Source organism: Palaemon carinicauda, chromosome 4 (assembly GCF_036898095.1).
Source record: "Palaemon carinicauda isolate YSFRI2023 chromosome 4, ASM3689809v2, whole genome shotgun sequence".
Classification (NCBI taxonomy): domain Eukaryota; kingdom Metazoa; phylum Arthropoda; class Malacostraca; order Decapoda; family Palaemonidae; genus Palaemon; species Palaemon carinicauda.
In genome coordinates, this window is record NC_090728.1 from 31022218 (window position 1) to 31039241 (window position 17024).

Sequence of the window (17024 nt, forward strand, 5' to 3'; positions counted from 1 at the left end):
TGACGCATTGGGAAAGCCGAGGAATCTTTGATCGCTGACCTGAAGCCTGGTGATGAAGCGATGGTTGTCGAGTAGAAGAATGTCCAAGCGTTGTCCTGCAATGCCGCGAAATCGCGGGATCAATCGCTACCAATGAATGAGAGGATGGGGGATGGGTCGACGACTCACGAGCAGGCAATTCACACAACGCTGCACAGGAAGGATGATAGTTGTTCGACGATTAGCATTAAAGCGATTCACTCACAGATGGATGTTCGAGTTCAGATGGTCTGGAAACGTTCCGGCTTGTTGAGCGGTGAGTGGGCTATTCAAGAGAGGGTAAAAGCTCTTGTGACACGTGTAAATGCTGTGGAGAACGCTGTGGAGAACACTGTCAGGTAGGAGATCTATGTTGCGGACGCTGACAAGCAGGCAATTTCCGATCAGCTAGAACAACAGGCGATTGTCGAGCTACAAGCGGTTCATGCATACCAGACGATTTCTAAGAAGAAGATGGAAGAACAGGCAGTTCTCGAACTGCAAGCGATCCTCACGTAGCAGACAACAGGCAATTTACGATAAGGCGGTGCACAAGTCGTCAGCTGTACACTGTAGTGGTTTGCTGACTGTGGCCAGATGTAGCACGCAGATTGCCTAGTGTCAGAATGCCGACCATACTCCAACATTCACTACATAAAAAGATAAAATGGTGGAATACCCAGAAAACTGGGCAAAAGGTAAAGTCAAGAGAACTGGGCATTTGGCAACACCCCTTGATTTTTTATACTGGGCAGGGGTAGCCAGCTAGATCCTATTTCCTAATATTATTCTAGACTACACAGTTCTTCAGAACAATAGCATAGTTCTATGATTTAGGTAAGATTTCTTTTTCTTTTCTCGAGTTTGCCAAAATAAGCAGGTAGCATGATCGATGGTTTAATTCCGGGGAAACCCTACAGTATATATATATATGATAAATGGCTTGAATCTTAGCTTATAATCTAGAATGGAAACAAAGGACAAATTCTAAATTGGTGGCTTAGAAGGCGACAGGTTATGCGGGAAAAAGAAACTGTGTACAAAAATGAAAAAAAAAAAAGTTTTATTTAAACAATTGAGAGAAAAAAATAAATACCATGGTGATACAATATAGGTATTCAACACCAAAAGGAGAGACAAATATCCCCATGCATAGCCTCCTGAGGAATCCTTCCTCTAAATATTTAATGTACATATATAGATATGAATCAATCGTTTAAGATGACATGTACTTTATTAGGTTAGGTTATGAAATTGAGAGATAATAACTGAAAATTTTACAATTAGGCCTATTCGCCAATCAGTTTTGCTGATGCTGTTTTGATTTCTTAATAGTTGAATGATTCCACTTCATAAAGAAAACAGAGAAGAAAACAAGAAGTCTATAGCTATTTGCTATGTATTCATTTGGGACTTCTGATTTGAGGTAGTTTTTTTTGTATATAAAATCAACAAATATGAACCTGAAATCCTCAACATTTTCTCACAAAACAAGCAAAACGATAATGACTATGATAGAAATAATGATGATAATAAAAATTACGTACAAATCATAGGTGCCGGTGTGCGGTTTAGTATGTGGCCTACCTTTCGAATATGGCCAACGAAATTCTATCTGTTTTAGTATGTGGCCTAACATAACCTAACAAGCAAGGTAGGCCACATACTAAACCGGCATCAAATATTTGAGTTTCTCATTCCTAAAAGTGTGATTGTAAAGACAGTGAGACAAGCGTCACCAAGATCAACTGATACTTTATTCAAATGTGCATGGGAGTATATTACAAGGTGCGGACGGAAAGGTAGGATGGCGCTGGCGCCAAATCAGATCGAATTGCCCGCCAAAATATATGTGTTTTCTTACACTTACAAATATACAAATTATGAGTTAACAGAAACATGTAATGAAATGATACATATGTCAAAATGTAGCTCTGATAGAGCGGAATACATATACATGGGAAACCACGGTGTGGCGAAAGGAAAATTCAAATAAATAAACAGTTTGTTGATTTTCTGGACGACGAAGGGAGCGGTGTCCTTACAAGTACTCCCCCCCAAGACATCGGGCGGCGTAGAGGGCTGATGATCGATCTTCGTATCTTTTCGGGCGTCGGAAGGTTCCTCTTGTTTTAGAACGGAGGGGCGCGCTGGTGGTCGGCGTAAGGATCTCTTCCTCTTGTCGTCGTTTGATGATTTTTCTTTCATTGGGTGCCTTGTTTTGAGGTGGAACTCTGAATCTGCCAGGTCCGGCGGAGGCGGTGTCGCTTTCTTCGAGAAACGCTGGTTTCACGCGGTCTATTGAGACTCAGTCCTCTTGGCCATGGACGTCGAGAAGGAAGGCTTTTGTTGTCTTTTTAATTACCCGGTAGGGGCCTCGATAAGGTCTAGTTAGTGGTTTTCGATGAGCGTCGACACGGACGAAAACGTACCCGCAGTCATCCAGGTTTTTTGGCTTGAAGTGCTTGGTTCTGTCCTGGTAAGTTTTGAGACATGGCCTGAACTTCCTAGCGATGTCCCTTAGGTGATCCAGCTGCGTGTCGTCGGTTGATGAGGGAAAAAATTCCCCAGGAACTGCGAGCGCCTCCCCATAAACCTTTTCGGCGGGCGAAGGTTCGCCGTCTGCGCGAGGGGCGGTGCGAAGGCCGAGGAGTACCCAAGGAAGTCGTGATTTCCAGTCCCCGTCGGTGCAGCTCGCCATCAGGGACGCCTTGAGGGCGCGGTGAGTTCTTTCGACCATGCCATTTGCCGCGAGGTTGAATGCCGTGGTGCTGTGGAGCGTCGTCCCCATCAGGTTCGCCAAAGCGAGCCATATTCTGAGAGGAAAGTGGGGCCTCTGTCTGTCGTGATGTCGTCAGGAACGCCAAACCTGCTCACCCAGCTTGACAGGAGGGCTTCGGCGCATGCTTGAGTCGTAGCTTCGGTCATCGGCGATGCCTCCAACCACCTCGTGGAGCGATTGATGATCATAAGCAGGTAGCGAGCAGATCCAGAAGGGGGCAATGGTCCCACGACGTCAATGTGTATGTGACCGAAACGTCTTTTTGGCTGGGGAAAATCGCCTAGCCCCGATTCAGTGTGACGGCCGACTTTGCTTGACTGGCAGTTGATGCATGACTTCGCCCATTCCCGGGTGTCCTTTTTTTATCCCTGGCCAGACGAAGTTTTCAGACAGAAGGCGAGCGGTGGTGCGTCCTGAGGGGTGTGAAAGTCCATGGATGATATCGAATATTTTCCTTCTGCAGAAGGCTGGTATCCAGGGACGTGGGCGGCCGGTGCTGGTGTCGCAAAGAATAGTTACTCCTGCTGGTCCGAGGGGAATCGCACTTATCTTGAGTGCGGATGGCCCCGTCAGGTGATCCTGTGCTTCTCGGTCGGTGCGTTGTTCGGTTGCGAGATTGGCGTAGTCGATTCCCAGGTGGATTGCGTCAATTTCAATCCTTGAAAGGGCGTCCGCGACTGGGTTTTTCTTTCCTGGGACGTAACGTATGGTGCACCCGAATTCGGCGATTGATGCGAGATGACGTTGTTGTCGGGAGGACCATGCGTCTGTCGATTTCGTGAAAGCGTGTACAAGGGGTTGATGGTCCGTCGCGATTGTGAAGGGAGTGCCCTCCAAGATGGGCCTGAAGTGGCGGACGGCGAGGTAGACGGCGAGGAGTTCCCTATCGAAGGTGCTGTATCTTGTTTCGGCGGGTTTCAATTTCTTGCTGAAGAATGCCAGCGGTCGAGGAGAACCATCGACGAGTTGCTCCAGCACAGCCCCACAGACGACGTTGCTGGCGTCGGTCGTTAGTCGCAGGGGCGCGTTGTCGTCGAAATGAGCCAGGGTGGTGGCATTCGCGAGGGCATCCTTCGTCCGGGCGAATGCCTGTTGCTGGGGCAAATCCCACTCGAGTTTTTTTTTGCTTTTCCTTTCAGGACGTTGTCGAGGGGTGACAGGGTTTGTGCGATGTTGGGGATGAAGCACCTGTAGTAATTGACCATCCCAAGGAACTCCTGAAGTTGGCGGATGGTCGTAGGTATCGGGAACTTTCTGATGGCGTCGACCTTGGTTGTCATGGGTTTTACCCCGCATGAGGATACGCGGTGACCAAGGAAATCCACTCCTTCCGCACCAAACGTGCATTTGTCGAAACGTACGACCAGGCCGTTCTCCTGTAGGCGTTTGAGGACAGTGCGGACGTGCCTCCGGTGTTCCTCCTTGGTTTTTGAGAATATCAGGATGTCGTCGACGTAGCAGACGCAGAAAGGTAGGTCACCCAGAATGCTATCCATTAGTCGTTGGAAGGTCGCCCCAGCGTTGCATAGACCGAAGGTTGAGTATGCGAAGGTGTAGGATCCAATGACAGTTACAATGAAAGTTTTCGGGATGTCTTCTGGAAATATGGGGAACTGGAAATAAGACTTGAGGAGGTCCATCTAGGTAAAATACTTCGCGCCGTGCAACGCGTTCGTTAGGTCCTGCATGTTGGGCAGCGGGTAGTGATCGGGCGTTGTGATGAGGTTGAGGTGCCTGTACAGTAGTCGCCGTAAGGTCTCCAGGACCGGTCCGGCTTTTTTACCATGTGTAGGGGTGATGCCCAGGGGCTCGATGCTTTCTTACAGATATCCATGCGTTCCATGTCCTCGAAGGCGTGTTTGGCATCCTTCAGTTTCTGTGGCGGGAGGCAGCGGAATTTGGCGTGAGTGGGAGGTCCTGTCGTTGTGATGTGGTGGTAGATCCCATGCTTGGACGGGGAACCTGGCGAGTGTCGGAGCTCGGGCTTGAAAACCTCGGGAAATTCTTGTAGGAGGTCGGCGTAGGGGTGCATCGTTACGGCGGATACGGACATTGTTGCAGGGCCGTGTTCTAGGGTGCGGGACTGGCAGGTTCCCGTGTCGACGAGACGTTTGTTAGCGACATCGACGAAGAGTCCGTGGTGGGCGAGGAAATCCGCACCGAGGAGGGGGCGATTGATATCAGCGATAGCGAAGGGCTAAGAATACGAACGGCCCATGATAGATATCTTGAGGGTCTTGATCCCATAGCACCGTATGAGAGATCCGTTGGCGGCGATGAGTGAGGGAGCGTTTTTGTTGGGACCATGGTCTAGGTCGGACTTGGAAGGTGTGAACGTTGACTGCATTGCGCCGGTGTCTACCATGAGTCTACGGTTGGAAATGGTATCGAGGATATAGAAACCATTCTTGTTTTGGTTAACTGCGGCTGCGATGGTGGCAGGTGGATGCCTCTGGCGTCATCTTCTAGGGAAACTGCATGGTGCGCTACATTTCTTGGCATCGCTGCCGAACTGTTGGTGGTAGAAGCACCATGCTGGGTTAGTCCTAGGGTTCGGTCCCATTGGTTGCAGTGGTTTCTTTCTTGATAGAACGTTGATCTCGTCGTCCTCAGGGGCCGTTGCCGAGGAGTCTATGGAAGGGCAGCTGCTGAAGGAGGAGAACGAAGGCGGTGTTGACGATGATGCTCCGAGGCGAGATGCTTTGGAGGCCTCGTGGAGCTTCTGAGCCTTCGACAGGAGTTCGTTCATCGGGAGCGTGTCGGCGTCTGTCAATTGGGCCCTTACGTCCTGTGGTAGGCGTCGAAGAAAGATCTCGCGAGATAAGCTAATCTCACGTCGTCGGCCGTTGCTGTCTGTTTCGGGGAGCATAAGCAGGCCGGATAACTCGTCCCACGCCTCAACAGGAGAGGTGTCACCCATGGGCTTGCCGGCGAGGTCCAGGACTTTCTGTGCCCTTGCTGAGACGGAGAGGGAGTAGATACCGATGAGTTTCGTTCTCAGGTCGTCGTATGAAACTTGCCCGGCCTGGGCGTCGAGCCATGGGGAAATCTTGTCGAATACCTCTTCAGGTATGGAGGTGAGAACGATGTCAGCCTTGGCGCAGGAGTCGCTGAGTCTAGCGACGCGGAAGTGTACGTCTGCTCTAAGGAACCAGGAAGCGGTGTTGTGTTGAGAAAAGGGCGGCAGTTTGACTTTGGGCGTGGAGGCGAGGCCGTTGGGTGCAATGGGCGTGTTGCTTCCTGCATCGTGGCCAGACGACGAGTCGGCGAAGAGGTGGGAAGTTGATATGTCGGTTAAGCTCATCCTACTGCCTTACATGCACCGAAGTGTAGGAGAACAAAATGCAGGCTCACGCCTAAGGTAACGGAGTATAGAGAAGGTAGCACGGCCGTAATAAGTCCGTTAATGGCAAAGCCAAAACCGCTGATGCTACTTTCAACTCCGGGGTCACCAGTTGTAAGGACAGTGAGACAAGCGTCACCAAGATCAACTGATACTTTATTCAAATGTGCATGGGAGTATATTACAAGGTGCGGACGGAAAGGTAGGATGGCGCTGGCGCCAAATCAGATCGAATTGCCCACCAAAATATGTGTTTTCTTACTCTTACAAATATACAAATTATGAGTTAACAGAAACATGTAATGAAATGATACATGTCAAAATGTAGCTCTGATAGATCGGAATACATATACATGGGAAACCACGGTGTGGCGAAAGGAAAATTCAAATAAATAAACAGTTTGTTGATTTTCTGGACGACGAAGGGAGCGGTGTCCTTACAAGATTACTGATGGTGAAATCTGTAATTGATAAACATTTGAATGTTCTAAGTTATAAAAATAAGAAAATATGTTGTGGTCTGATTTGAAATACACAGGAAACTTACCTTGATTCTTCTAGTAAAGGTGAATAGGCTCAAGATCATTTAGCTCACACTTCCAACTTGCCATCTGATACCACACAGATTACACATTAGCTCTGCTACCACAAACATCATTGAAAATAACAACAATAATAATAACAATAATCACATCCCAACACACAACAGAACGAACATAAATAAAGCCGCCCTGGACAACACGGCAGTGCCGGAAACAGACACAAACACTGACATTGAACTGAGTGCCAGTGTCAGTCTGCCTGCATCTCCATCTACGTGTCTTAGACAGTGTTGCCAGATAGGATAGTCTAAAAATCCCCAAAACTCATGATAAAAAATACCCAAAACAACCCCAAAAAATCCCCATTTCCACATATATATTTTCTTCTGATCTTGTAGGCTTTACTAATATAGAAATTACTCGCTATACCTCATAAAAGTAAAAGCATACTAATTGCAGAAATATAAATGTTTACTCATATTTGTTTATTCTTCATAAAAATAGGTATAGAAAATCCCCATCAGACACCAAATATCTCCAAATCTAAGAATAAATCCCTATAGCTGGCAATACTGCCTGTCTACCCATCTCTACAATTAGCTATTGTTCTTGCCCAACAGTACACTGACCCAAACACCTTGTCATAAGCTAACCAATATAACACCATCCCCAAACGATTCTTAAGAACAACAACCAATCAAACACCTCAAATATATGTCTAGTTCCATAACCGACCTCAATTTTCAAATCCTCAATAAATCAGTTCCCCCAATTCACAACTTCTGCAACGATCCCACTTCCCAGTGCTTTGCTTTACTGTAAACTTACAATTTACATTAATTAGAAACTAATAACTTTTACACATTAGTAATAATAATAATAATAATAATAATAATAATAATAATAATAGTAATAATATACTTAAGCCTATAGCATCGCTCATCATAATCTTAAATGCATTATATATTTTGCTTAAATATCATCACTATATATGAAATTAATTAGGATGAAAAAGAACTCTTAACGAGATAAAACCTTTGAATGAAATGACTAGCGAAAAATTCAACTCGACCCTCTTAGCTACAGCGTTTGAACAAAATGCTTCGTGGGAATTTAATTCGTTCGCCACCAGCAGCGCATAATAATCTATTCTAGAGTAACCCTCACATAAATAATTTATGATAAATGTCTTTTAGCGGGAAATATCTGTTGTCTCGTTAGCCGATTCTTTCTCAGCTCTGATTGGTGATATATGACGTCACGCAATCGCATTTATGAAAGAATATAACTGGGTAGGGTGGGAAAAAAACTATACTTATTGTGGACAAACTATGAATGGGAAATTATAATTTTTTTATGGAAATAAACATAAAAATTTTATTGATTTTATAATAGATAGATAATGGGTCTTGTTGAATGGCATAAGATAAAATAAATGTCATATTCGAAGGAATACTTGACTGTAATCTGGCTACGATAATAAATATGCGCGTGTTTTCTAATTAGTTGTGGTATGTGAAGGCAACTATTAATCACAGTTGATGAAGTTGTAGCTAATCAGAGGACTAGAATATTCTGCAATGAAAAGTTCCGGGGTCTTATGAATTGCTGTACGAAAACTTGTCCAAATTTGATCAAGATTAAATAAAGACTCTTGCCACGGGGAAATATTTTTTCGTTTCTACGACAGGAATTATTCTTTTAAATCATAATATACATAAGACAGTACCTTTTCCCTTATTCAACTTTTACTCAATTTGCAATAGGCTTACCTACCTTTTTGAGCTTCAATCTACCTATTGCAAAACAGCAAATAAACCAAAAAATTCCATTCAACCCTGTATCTTTTTCTTCTCGGATTCCAGCTTTTTGATTGTATATATATATATATATATATATATATATATATATATATATATATATATATATATATATATATATATATATATAAATAAATATATATATAAATAAATATATATATAAATAAATATATATATATAAATAAATAAATATATATATATATATAAATATATATATATATATATATATATATATATATATATATATATATTTATATATATATGTGTGTGTATATATATATATATATATATATATATATATACAATATTATTATTATTATAGTTATATATACATGTGTATATATATGTAAATATATATATATATATATATATTGTATATATATATATATATATATATATATATATATAGATACATAAATATATATATATATATATATATATATATATATATATATATATATACATAAATAATATATATACAAATATATGTATGTATATATACTTATATATACTGTATATATACAATATACACACACATATATATATATATATATATATATATATATATGTGTGTGTGTGTGTGTGTGTGTGTGTGTGTGTTAATCGAGTGTGATTACCTAAGGGAATTTCTGTAATTTCGTGATCAAACATTCGAATTATAATATGTAAAATGAATAAGAGATAAAAAAAATTTCTGCTCAGGCTGTTTATTATTATTATTATTATTATTATTATTATTATTATTATTATTATTATTATTACTGCGTGAATTTGACTCGTTCGTCAACAACCCATATATATATATATATATATATATATATATATATATATATATATATATATATATATATATATATATATATATATACATATATATAATATACATATATATATATATATATATATATATATATATATATATATATATATATATATATATATATATCTCAAGAGGATCCCTCTCACCTTATGCAGTTTTGGCGGGAAATATCTGTCGTCCTCTGCTGTGATTGGTGGTTATATGTGACGTCATGCAATCTCGTATTTTATGAATGAATTTAATTTGGTAATGGTGAAATACCTACACTTATTGTTAATAAATGATGACGTAGAAATTACAAATTTTAGCGTAATAAACTCGTAATAAAATAATGAATAGATTAATGGATCTTGTTGAAGGGTATAGGTTAAATAAATATGTCATATTCGAAGGAATACTTGACTATGTTTTGGCTACAATGTTATATGTGCGTATTTTTGTCTGTAATGTTGTAGTTAGTGAGGGCAACCACCAATCACAACTAAGGGAGATATTCCCAATCAGATGACAGGAATTTACCGCCATGAGGAAGTTCCGGTTACTTATGAGTTGCTGTTCATAAAACCTACTCAGATTTCCATAAAGTCGTATTCCACCCAACACTCTAGCTACGGGAGACGGAGCTGTAGTTTTTTTTTTTTTTTTTTTTTTTTAAGCGAATTAGTTTTTTTTTTTTTGTCTTCAATTTGTATAGAAATAGTCCCTTATAGGATGTATTTATACTACATTATTGGAAAGATAATTTCTGATTATCAAATCATCTATATATAATGGGAAAATACGTCTTTGTGACGTTCTAATGAGTAGGATGAATTTCTCAGTTTTTCTAGACTGTTGAGAAAGGCAATGGGTAACACGTTGTAGACCCTATTATCATTTCGAGTTAAATAGTGAAGGAACTGCATGACTTTAGTCTCAATTTTGTTATATTTTAAGTATAATGTATTGGGCAGATCATTACAAAATCATTATCTTGCACACATTTCTGGCAGGCACTGGCACGCACTTGGAGGTTCCCGCACTGTTCACGACACGTTCAAGCATAGTTCACGACAAGTTCATGCCACGTTCACTCATCTTTCCGCATCTTTCCGCATCATTCCGCGTCGATCACACATCGTTCACTCCAGTTCACGACTTGGCCACATCATATATAAAGACGGGGCTTCTAACATGATTTTTATCAAAAGCGTATTCTTGTGCTAATCTTTGATTAATATCCCCTGTATTAATGTGTGGGTTATCTTTATAGATATTTGTAACAATTATACTTCTATTTAGTATATATTTTATTATTTAATTATTATTATAGGTAATTAACTGGTTTGAATAATTTTCAAGCTTTATAATTTACTGAAAAAATAATATTTTATGGCAGTTATATGCTGATCAGATATTTGGAACCCACTTTACATTATCTTAGAATTTAATTGAAAGATGACTATTCCATTCATTAGGTTTGTTGTATCGTTTGTGAACTAATATCATTGAAACTAAGGCAGAAAAGATATTATCTCTAAAAATATTAGGTTGGTTAGGTGCCCTGTGAGCATTGAAGTCTTTCGCCAGGGTAAATTTCTTTAGTCGCCCTTATTTAAATGGCAGTTGTATACTTTTTTTCAGTTTTGTAACTTTTCCTGTTTGTTTATATATATATATATATATATATATATATATATATATATATATATATATATATGCATATATATATATATATATATATATATATATACACATATATATGCATATATATATATATATATATATATATATATATATGCATATATATATGTATATATATATATATATATATATATATATATCTATATATATATATACATATATATATATATATATATATATATATATATATATATATATTTGTGTGTGTATACACATTCAATAAACCACAAGCAAAATGAAGAAAATATATCTCTCTCTCTCAAGTATTACACCTGCTCATGAAGGGATTAAAGAACTTCTGTCCTCTTTTTGTGCTATAAAATCAATAATTTTCTCTCTCTCTCTCGCTCTCTCTCTCTCTCTCTCTCTCTCTCTCTCTCTCTCTCTCTCAATTAAATAAGGAAAGGAGAAAGGTAAAAGAATATATTGTCATTATACAGATTTTTTCTTTGATGATTATGAGGAAGTAGGGATAAATCCATTGATTTAATTGCCACGCACTGGCACGCATCCTCCCGCATCGTCGCTCAGTAGGGATAAATCCATTGATTTAATTGCCACGCACTGGCACGCATCCTCGCATCGTCGCTCAGTAGGGATAAATCCATTGATTTAATTGCCATGCACTGGCACGCATCCTCCCGCATCGTCGCTCAGTAGGGATAAATCCATTGATTTAATTGCCACGCACTGGCACGCATCCTCCCGCATCGTCGCTCAGTAGGGATAAATCCATTGATTTAATTGCCATGCACTGGCAAGCATCCTCCCGCATCGTCCCGCACTGTTCCCGACGCGCTCACTCCAGTTCGCGCATCGTTCACGACTAGTTCACGCCAATTTTGTCGTGACAATGCGTGCCACAAATTTTGAACATTTCAAAATTCTCGGCACGCATGCCACGCACCGTTCACGTCAAGTTCACGCCAGTTCCCGCATCGTTCACTCCAGTTCACGACACAATGCGTGCCAGTGCTTGCCACAAATGCGTGCAAGTGTCAGGGGGGCTTTAGGAAATACGTCGTTGTAGGGCTACACATATGTAGCAATTCTCTTAAGTATTTTGGACGCCCAGTTCTGGTAACTTGGTGGGTTATTGTACATATTTTCCCCAGCCAGTGTAAATCAATTAGTATAGGGTGGAATTGAACTTGGCTAATACTTCCCCGCTTCAAATAAAATCTGTTTACAATAAGTGGAAACACCTTTTTGCTTTCATATATAAAGTGCCCCGGTGTACCGGTTTCAAATTACCCCCTCCAAATCTTACCCCCCGGTAATTTGAAATCGGATTCAAACTACCGGGGGGTAACTTGATACCGGTTTCAAGCTACCCCCGGGGGTAATTTGAAACCGGTTTTATGCTACCCCCCTGGTTTCAAATTACCCCCCTCGTTTTTGCGCAGGATCTCATCATTTATGAATATTAATAAATTGCTTTTGATCAGGGTCAACACAATCATTAGGTAATATGTATATACATGTACTGTTTCACCTATTGGTATCGTTTGTTAATATCCAGCCTTTATCCGTCTTATGTTTATATCTTAGCTAATAAATGTCGGATATTCCATTATCAGTCATGGGCGCATATTTGACCGAGACAGGAAGACGAGGTGAAATTTGATTTTGACGGTTATTTTTTCCATTATTTGAAATATTTCATAATTACATTGCAAGCAAATATTATATAAGGTATAATCAACATATTGATCATAAGTATACAGTATATATATATATATATATATATATATATATATATATATATATATATATATATATATATATATACAGTATGTATATATATATATATATATATATATATATATATATATATATACATATATATATATATATATATATATATATATATATATATATATATATATATATAATACATGTATATGTATTTGTATGTATGTTGTAAATACTATATCATTCATGATATCTGTAAATAATTGACACTTTTAATAAAGCAAGATTGTAAGCAATTATAACAGTTTTAATAAAACATGGTACAGTACATGCTGTTTGCTTCTACTGTACTTACATTGGTTGTTTGTATACGAAAACGCCTGGACTACGGAAAAGTCGTTACACTTTATAGCCCTCTATGGATGACATTGAACACAGCTTGTGTTAATATCACAACTGTTGTTACTGATTTTAGCCTAAAGGCAGGCAGCTGTGTGTTATCATGGGCTAAATCAAATCCTATTTAAACCATCTTCCAGAATAGTAAGTGATGGATTCGTGTATGGATTTTTTTTTCTCTGTTGTTAATCTCGAAATGGAAAATTATTGAAAAACGGTGTCATAAAATGTTTAAGAATTTTACCTGAAATGTATCATAAAGAAAAAAAAGACCTCGCCACATGGTCACCTGTACATTTCCATGCGGTTTATATAACACTTCTGCCCCTTTGTCATAGCTCCATTCTTTCTTATTACTCATTTCATCAAATGACAAAACAGCAATACCTAGTAATCGGGACTTCATACCATCTTTAATGTCCTCTGGTTTAAAATGAATCGAGCTAACAGTAGCTTACGCAACGTTAATTCTGTCTGCACGACGACATGCATGTTGGTAATTTATATTTGAGCTTTTATTTTTTACGTGCATAGCATCCAAATACTACGAATTTACTATGCATGATCAGTGACAGAATAAATGAATAAACAAAGAGATATATAGACACAAGGAGTTCTATTGTTATATTGCAACTATGGGTATGGTCAAACCATTTTAAGAGCAAACTCGGAGCCCAATAGCGGCATTGCCAGTTCTCTTGGGTCATTTTCAAAGCACACCTGGCTTAGCCGCTTTAATCTATGGGCGAGCCAAGAATAGGAGAAAAGGGTCAACTAATAAGTCATTCACCCGGATTTGAACGGTCTAAGAATATAATCCTTTAATTTGATACTCTCCCTAAATTGTTTCCTTCGTTCTTCTTGTTTGCAACCACGTGGTGACAAGTTGAAACTCTTAAATATAACAAATAGCAAAATTGTTATAAAACGATTATCATACTAACAGAAATAATCTTAATTTTGATATCAAATGAATTCATTTCTCAATTCTGATTGATTATTAAAAGACAGGATTCTTTACAAAGGATTTAATTAACTATGTTTAATATGGTATATTTACGTAAGTGATTGTATTGTTTTAGATTTTATTTAATTAATCGACAAAATTAATTTCTTTACAACAAAGGTTATATTAACAAACGTGGTTATGGTGACTTCGTCAGATGAAGTTAGTGCTATCACAAAAGATTCAATAAATTAGTTCATTCAGACCATTTTCATGTCTTCCTTTATAATGTTATCAGTATGCTTAATACCCTTGACCCAATTTACCTTGCAAATCTGAAACAGTCGTTTTTTATAAGTTGGCTGCATCTGTGACACGTTTTATTGTTTGGTCAATTCCAAATTTAACAATTTCATTACCTTTTTCCCATTTTATTTCTTAATATTTAATCTAGTAAATATTTTTTTCCATGTAATGCTAAAACAGGGTTCATTATGATGGTTTTGATTTCAAGTATTTTTACGGGTAATATCTATCTTTTTTTACTTAAAAATTAAAAAAATAATAAAATCTCGACAATCACGCGCACACTGAATTAAAATAAAGTTTTACCTCGCCGTGATCACTAAACCTTAAATGAAAGTCTGTAACTTCAAATATTGTGAATTAGGGAATTATATGACACTTTAGGTCTTAAATACGAAAATATCAACAATCACACGAACAGAAATAAAATAAAATTTTACCTCGCCTTTATCACAAAACCTTGAATTACAGTCTGTGACTTTTAACGTGTCATATAATTCACTAATACACAATTTTTGGTCTTAAATACCAGATTAAACTACTTTTCCTACTGCTGCGAAGCCAACAATAAATGCATGATACATATTTGCGATGTCACATGAATTATTTATCATTCTGATGAGGGGGTAACTTGAAAACAGAGGGGGTAACTTGAAACCGGTTTCAAACTACCCCCCCCCCCCCCGGTAATCTGAAACCGGTTTCAAGTTACCGGGGGGTAATTTGAAACGGGGGGTAACTTGAATCCTTTACACCGGTCCATTTTTTTTTATCTAATTTTACACCGTGAAGGGGACCAAAGTGTATCAACCAAAATATCGTTATTTGTTTTTATTTCCTTTGCTTCTTTTATGGACCATAATAAGAAACACACACACATATATATTTAAAGATTGTATTAGAGAATGGTAAATTGGGTAGACTTTCATTCTTTGGCGCTTCTTATTAAGGCGATGTACAGTAATATTTGCTGATTATTATCTAATGCTACTGTAGTTTTCACGCTTTGACTTGTACTTTTTATCATCTTGCTGTATTTGGGGATTTTTAATAATGCACAATATTATTGGCCAATTTTTGATGGAAAATTTTACGTTTTGACTTGCGATTTTTAACATGTATAAGGCGATTACTAAATTAAATATTTCGTTTTGACTTGTGTTGTTTGGCGATTTTTTGCCGTTAAAAAATTTTGTGTCATATTTAGTATTTTTTTTTTTTTTTAAGAAATTACCGAAGGCCAAACCCGTGGATAACAAGAGTTAACTGTATATATTATTTTATACCAAATATACACTTCTCTTAATTCATTTAGTAAGAAGGGCTGGTTCTATAAATACCCAATGAGATATCCGGGCGTTGTTTTATTACCTGGAATGAGAGGAAATGTGGAAATGGATGTTTCTTCTCTGATTAATCAATGGGTCTTTATTAAATGTAGCAACAATTCAAAGGTTATGTACTATGACTTCGAACGTGAAAGAGAGAGAGAGAGAGAGAGAGAGAGAGAGAGAGAGAGAGAGAGAGAGAGAGAGAGAGAGAGAGAGAGAGAGAGAGCGAGAGAGAGAGAGAGAGCGAGAGAGAGAGAGAGAGATTAATTGTTATCATACAGCTGAAAGTACACGAATAAAAAAAAATCTAATATAATTGTGAATATACACATTTTTATTCGTTCATAAAATATTCAAAACTTTTATCATTTCGAGGACAGAAACGTTGGAAAGAAAAAACTACATTGCTAATGCCATTTTACTAGTAATATAAATAACAAATGTAATTACACCATACAAAAGTAAAATGCAACAAATCTTAGACACCCTATCTTCAATATACCACGTTCTTGACTTGCGGATAACTACAAGAAGAGCAAAAGTCAGTACAACAAACTAAACCAAATCAGAATATGCCTGCCTTCGCCATTATTGGCAACATGGCTTCATCCACAAGTGAGATCGACGATAATGTGCTGGAGAAAAAACAAAAATAAAATTGTGTGCCTTTGGCAGGCTGGGGATAATTGGTTTACAGAATAAACACGTAAAGACTGGCCACCGAAGTCCAAGTAAATAAAACACTATATATCTAAACCTCTCCCTTATGACGCAGAAGTCTCGACTCCCTATCGACGTCGTCTAAAGCAAATGGAACATTTTTCAATTGCCTATTTGCACAGAATTATGGCTTCCATCTGGACATATCTGATTTCACACAGACTCATGAACGAACAATATGCATAGGCATAGAAGCTACGCTGACTTGGTCACGAGATCCATATGCCTCACAAACATCTAAAAAAATCTGATACGGACAGCTAAAATAATGGCCACCAATGACCAGGCGGACTACAGGAGAGATACTTAAGTTCTTTAAAACCACATAATAACCTTTTATTACTGGGAAACACAATCATTATTATGAAGCATGACTATCAGTTTCTCCCACCCCTTGGAATTTCCAATATATATATATATATATATATATATATATATATATATATATATATATATATATATATATATATATATATATATATATGTACCTATGTATGTATATATGTATAGATACACACATACCAATATATATATATATATATATATATATATATATATATATATATATATATATATGTGTGTGTGTGTGTGTATATATATATATATATATATATATATA

General features: G+C 38.1%; 1 long non-coding RNA gene across 2 annotated transcripts in view; it reads right to left on the reverse strand.

The window, feature by feature from the left end:
• Nucleotides 1-17024, reverse strand: part of LOC137639856 (uncharacterized) — a 183128-nt gene that overhangs the window by 109481 nt on the left and 56623 nt on the right. Inside the window, exon 1 of one of the 2 annotated variants that reach the window (XR_011044277.1) lies at nt 6691-6949. The exons of the other annotated variant lie outside the window; for it this stretch is intronic. This is a non-coding gene — a long non-coding RNA (uncharacterized lncRNA). Of the gene's footprint in view, nt 1-6690; nt 6950-17024 lie in introns of those variants that run through there. 2 annotated transcript variants of the gene reach the window in all.